The 5,630-nt window shown below is 42.6% G+C and overlaps 1 protein-coding gene across 15 annotated transcripts in view; it reads left to right on the top strand.

Annotated features, from left to right (window-relative positions):
• Positions 1–5,630, top strand: part of LOC108755813 (ELAV-like protein 3) — a 44,756-nt gene that overhangs the window by 21,725 nt on the left and 17,401 nt on the right. For 3 of the 15 annotated variants that reach the window (XM_018499101.1, XM_018499102.1, XM_018499103.1), the window contains one exon: positions 3,110–3,284. The exons of the other annotated variants lie outside the window; for them this stretch is intronic. The gene's annotated coding sequence lies outside the window, so the exon portion shown is untranslated. The remainder of the gene's footprint in view (positions 1–3,109; positions 3,285–5,630) is intronic. 15 annotated transcript variants of the gene reach the window in all.

Consider the following 5,630-nt stretch of genomic DNA (forward strand, 5'->3'; position numbering starts at 1 on the left):
TTTAGAGAGTTTCTTTTTTTTTTAATATTCTGTCGATTACTTGTCGATATCTCGTCGCTTGCGAATTCTTCTGTATCGTGGGTACAGACTGTAGTACGAGCCAGTGAGTCGTATCTCCTTTCTCATTCATCGATCCCGCAACATCGCGTCACGAAACGACGCGACTCGCCCGTAAAAATACCCTCGCTGCGCCGATGCGCGATGCCGCGCTTCTAGTTGCGCTGTGCAGCGCACGCAGCAACGGAAATAAATTTTCGGAAAACGCCGAGTTTATTGGCACGGCCGCCAAGTCTTACTCGACCCGTTTCGTCAGAGCCGTGTAATTTCGGTTCGTAATACCGTCGAGAAACCAGTCGACTCAATCTCCGGGTATAAACTACGGGCTAAGGTCAGGGATGCAGCTACTTCGATCCGTTTCCCGCGATTATGCTCTTTGTACGCTAACAGATTCTCGCAAAATAAGCGGACGTAATTGATTTCGTCCGGTTGCGTAGCTACGTCGTAATAGCTGCAGTATTATAATTGTTTAATTCTCACGCAAAACTCTCGAGCGAAAAACTAATGGCGAATGTCATTAAATGACAGTCCCGTATTTCTCTTCTATTTAATTGTTAAAATTTTTAATTTTTATAACTGTTACGAATACGTATATCTTTACGAAAGACATGTAAACTGCTAATTTAATTCTGAAGTTGGAATGATATTTTCAACACTAAGAAAAAGGCTGAGGCAATATTTTTCGCAATTAAGATTTTCAATAATATACAATATTATTATAATAAAAACGCTTATAAAGATTCTTATAAAGATGTTTATTAGCTTCAAAAATTATTATTGCTTGTCTATTTCTCTTATTCCTCTTATTTAATTAGATTTATTCTCATTGGTCCAAATTCGTATCATAATTGAAAAAAAAAGTCTGATTAAATCAATTGAAATTCTGATTGAAAATGGATGAGTCAGAATTTTCTGGTTAAATCTATTAAAATTTTCGTTGTGTAACCGGAATGATATAAGTTTCTTCTAGTTCATTCATTTTCAACCAGATATTTTTCTCAGTGAAGCTATAGAACTCCTGACACATCTCTCGCTATATATAGTATACCGGATGATTTTTTATAGATGGTGTAGGTTGCGGTTTTCCGCGAAGTTGCGATCGAATACGAACAGCGTAAGAGGCGAGAGGGGGACTCTTATCTCTCTCTTGACGCGATACCGTAGTGTTCCAAAGGTCAAACACCTTGAAGGGCCAGTTACGGTGCTGAGGGATAGCACAACTTGGGGTATGGAGGGTTATACCTTTTCTTCGCGCAAAATTGGGTTGATGAAATTGAATCGAAAGGATTCGCAATTAAGGACAGCCTTTTTCACACGATAAAGGAGTTTTCTCAGTTCTCTCTTAATACACCTAATACAAATCTGTAATATGACATATAATGTCCGAATATCTTTAATTTCTAACTCCAATAATTTATGCATACACTAAATATACAATAAGATATTTGTCGACCACATTGACTGATAAATCAAATGTCATTCTCTCTTATTGAGAATTTTATGATCTTACATTAGATATTATACTTTACGTTATCATTTTCGATAACTCTCCGTCTGCGATGGATCTTCTGGATCTTTTTTTTGACACAAACAAAATTTCAAAATTTAAAATTTTTCTGAAATAAAGGAGAAGTATGTTTATAAAATATCTTGTTAAAAAATTATTTAGTAATATATGTATGCAGTTTGATCAGTCAGTGACTTTTTAAAAGGAAACTACGTTGAAAAATAAGTCAAATTTTGATTGAAAAAATAAAAAAAAAAATCACTTATCAAATTGCCCTAATAGAGATGTTGAAAAGTAACCCTGAATTTTCTCACATTTTTTGAAAATACAGGGCAGCACAAAAACTTGTGCTAGACGGAGAGAATAAAAACATGATATTGCAGAGACGGAGAGTTAATTAATACAAATTATATCCGCAATAGTTGCATATCCACGGATGCGTAGTATTTATTATCAAGTTCCTTCCGCAATGATTCAATCGATTCAATCGAAAAATTACGCAAGATATGATCCTACAAACAAGCGAGATACTTTTATATCTTATGCGTGTCTGTGCACAATGTGTCTTATTAATAGGGAATGTGCTGGTATACACGAAGAAAAAAAAAGTTCAACTCGAATCACAAACTTATACAATTATCATCGTCGAGCTCGGTTCGGGCTCGGCTGATCGATAAGTTGGATTTGAAAATTTCGGGTATGCTACGCGTATCTCTAATTTATTAGCGTGTTCGATCGACAAGCTCCCTCTCCCCAATGCCCGCGCGATCCCGTGCAGTCCCGTGCGTGCCGGGGCGAATCACGGATGTATGTAGATGTAAGTACGGCGAAGGTAGCAGAAGGGGTTCGCGGGACGCTCGGTCGCTCGGTCGGTCGCGCAGCGTGGCGTCGGTGCTGTCGGTGGGCGCGAGTCGAGCGCGATCGAGGGTGGCCGAGGATAACCGAGGCGGGCCGAACGATCGCGAATCGCGAGTCACGAAGTGCCGCGCGGCGGGGCGAAGTCACATCGTGAAACGAGCGAGGTCGGAGCCGCCGGACTGCCGGAGCCGTTTAGTCTGTAGGCAGCCTCCGCCCGTGTCGCGTTGTTCTTTCCGTTTTCTTAGTCTAGTATTTCAAGCTTTAATTTTCTCGACCGCGAACCCCCTTTCACGTCACCTCTCCGTCCCCCTTCTTACATATATATATTCCCGTGTACACGCGCGTGTATACGACGACTGTATACGCCGAGCTCGTAAAAAAAACGTGTTGCAAACTATTCACGCCGAGCCGCCCTGTGTTCGCCGTTCTCTCCTGTCTCCCGGCTTCCCTTCCACCACCACCACCCTCACTACTCGTTCTCGTTCTCTCCCTTCGCGTCTTCGGGTCTCTACGCCGAAAGCAGCCACCGCGCCGTGTCGATGTCGATACGCGGCTGTCGCCCGTCGTTATCAAGTGCACCGAGAACGGTGGTCAGGCGGTGTACATAAATGCCGGTTTACGAGCCCTCGCGTCGTACTTTACTTTCATTGATTTCCCCTTCTGTTCCGGGCGGTGGTGCGAGAGCAGTAGCGTGATAACAGTGCACATCAGCGGAGGTGACAGCGCGGTTGTGAAATCAACAGAGCCGGAGGCTCGCTCGAGGGCTGACCGGCCGCACACGGTGCTCGGTTTCGCGTGCGACGGGAGAGAGAGGAATCAAGTGACAGACACGATAAAGAGGGAAGAGGAGAAAAAGTAACAGGTACCGGAAAATAAATAATATCGCTGTGCAAAGCTCGGACGAGCGGCAACGAGTGAGTGAGTGAGTGAGTGAGAGAGAGAGAGAGAGCGCCCGAAGGACCCCCGGGAGAGCGAATCGATTATTGCGAGATAGAGAGAAGGGAACAGTCGATTCGCGCCGATAAGGGCGGAAAGAGATAACGCGCACTTGTCGGGAACTCGCGTTCCCGACATTCCCAGCCGCGTTCTCGGGAGCACGTGCCACCGTGTCTCTCGTCGCGTTTTTTTTCCTGAGACGAAGCACCTCTTCGGTCTCACGGACTACATTTTATGCGGCCCCTTTTAATCGGATTTTTATATATAATACCCTCGTAGTTATCTTATCTATTTCTCTGAAGAACAGAAACGACCGTGATTGGCCAGTTTTACAATCACGAATGTTACTAAACCGGATTAGGGATGCCAGAGTGGTAGTCGTGCATATATGAATTCTTACACGTTGCGTTCCTTCCGCGGTTTCTCTCTCTCTCTCTCTCTCTCTCTCGCACTCTACTCCCCTCCTGCTCACTTTTTTTTTTTAACGCCGCGTTTACGTACCGTCGCCGTTATACGAACCGCTTTTTCGCGCGCGCGAAGGGGCTTACGGCGCGGGAGGGAGGAAGGGAGAGGGAGATCTCCCTCGGAAACACCGCGCAGGGGCGGCGATGCGACGGCAAGGGAAGGGGGCTTTCACGGAGCGCCGGGCGAGCGAACGGAGCGAACCAGCGAACGTGCAAGGGAGCGAGAGAGCGCGCGACAGCGAGGCACAGGGAGTACAGGGACCGAGGAGCCGCGCTCGTATTGATCGGCCCCGGCCACGCGATTTTCACGATCCGTCGCCATGGCCACCTGGCCACCGGCCGAAGATCGTATCTCGCGGCGTACGTGCAAATCGAACTTTAACCCGCGAGCGACCACCCGCTGACCGGACCGAGTCGCGATATACGTTTCCCCTTCACCGAACCGTTCGGTGAGACGCTTTTTCATCCGTTTCTCGTAGAACATTTTTTTTTTTTTCTACTCTGTCTGGGACTTCGAAATGGATTCGATACTTCGCCGAACCCTTCTCCCCCCGTCTTTTTTGAAAAAACCTGGCTTTGATCAAATAACTCTTAACCGGTTGTATATTTATGGTTGCATGTTTTCATAATTATTGAGAATGCATTAATTTGAATTGTACGTTGATATTAAAATGAAAATCTAATTTTAGATGTGAATTGAAGAGTGAGGGTAAACTATAACAATCCAAATAATGAAGTGTTGCTATTTTATGTCATAATAGAAAGACGTTACTAAATTGAAATAACAGGGTAACATTTACCAGAATAAAACGGTATTTCCGTTCTATCGATTTCGCCAGATCGATAGTCCCCCGGGCTGTTTCGAAATAACTCGCCGGGCATCCATCTCGTTTTTCTTCGTATTTCAATTCGCAACGATTATTTTTCATGTACATTAAATTTATGTTAAACGTTTCGCGTGAACTTTGGGTAATCTAATAACATATCGCTATACTTCAACGCGTGTGGATAATTGATAATTACGTTTACAATGTTCGTTTCGACCAATGTGAATTGATTTCAATCATTGTTCAACTCACCCATCATCTTTTTCTAATTCTTAGAACTAGGGAAAGGTGAAAAGTTAGTTGAACCAAGATTAAAATTAAACTGTATCGATTGAAACAGGTATAAAGCTCACTTCCATCAATACAAGGTTAACTTTAATCTCGGTTCAATTTAGTCCATCTCTTTCTAATTTCAAGCATTAAAAGTAAGCATTGAATTAAATCGAAATTGAAGTTAATCTCTTGAAGGATACCGGCATATATGTGTGTACGTTTAGTTTTACCTGACGTTTGACTTTGATTAGCAAAGTATTATTGGGAGCAAAAATAATTTCTTAGGGAATCATAAAAATAAAAAAAATTAATTCCTTAGTTTCGTATTTGTTTTAGCATTTTTTAAAGAAATGCATTTGAGACATCGAATCAAATAATATTTTCCGATCTTGAAAAATTTGTCCCTCGAGAAGTTAATCTTACACCGGTTAGAACTGGACTTAAAAGATTTCACAGATATCTACACAACAGTGTTACGAATTTTTTTCAGAAATTACAATTCGCGTAATTTCTCAAAAAAAAAAAAAAAAATCAATACTATCGTGAGAATATTGATGAAAAATCTTTTGGGTTTCTCAGTAAAACATTACAAAGAGTGAGATAAGATTCCGTTCGAAAACTCCAACACAACACACCCTACTTTTTGGTTAGCAAAATTTTTTAATCTCGCAGCGAGTACGCCCTTCAAAATAGGCCGCTTCGAAATAG

The sequence above is a fragment of the Trachymyrmex septentrionalis genome, unplaced genomic scaffold (assembly GCF_001594115.1).
Source record: "Trachymyrmex septentrionalis isolate Tsep2-gDNA-1 unplaced genomic scaffold, Tsep1.0 scaffold9, whole genome shotgun sequence".
NCBI lineage: Eukaryota > Metazoa > Arthropoda > Insecta > Hymenoptera > Formicidae > Trachymyrmex > Trachymyrmex septentrionalis.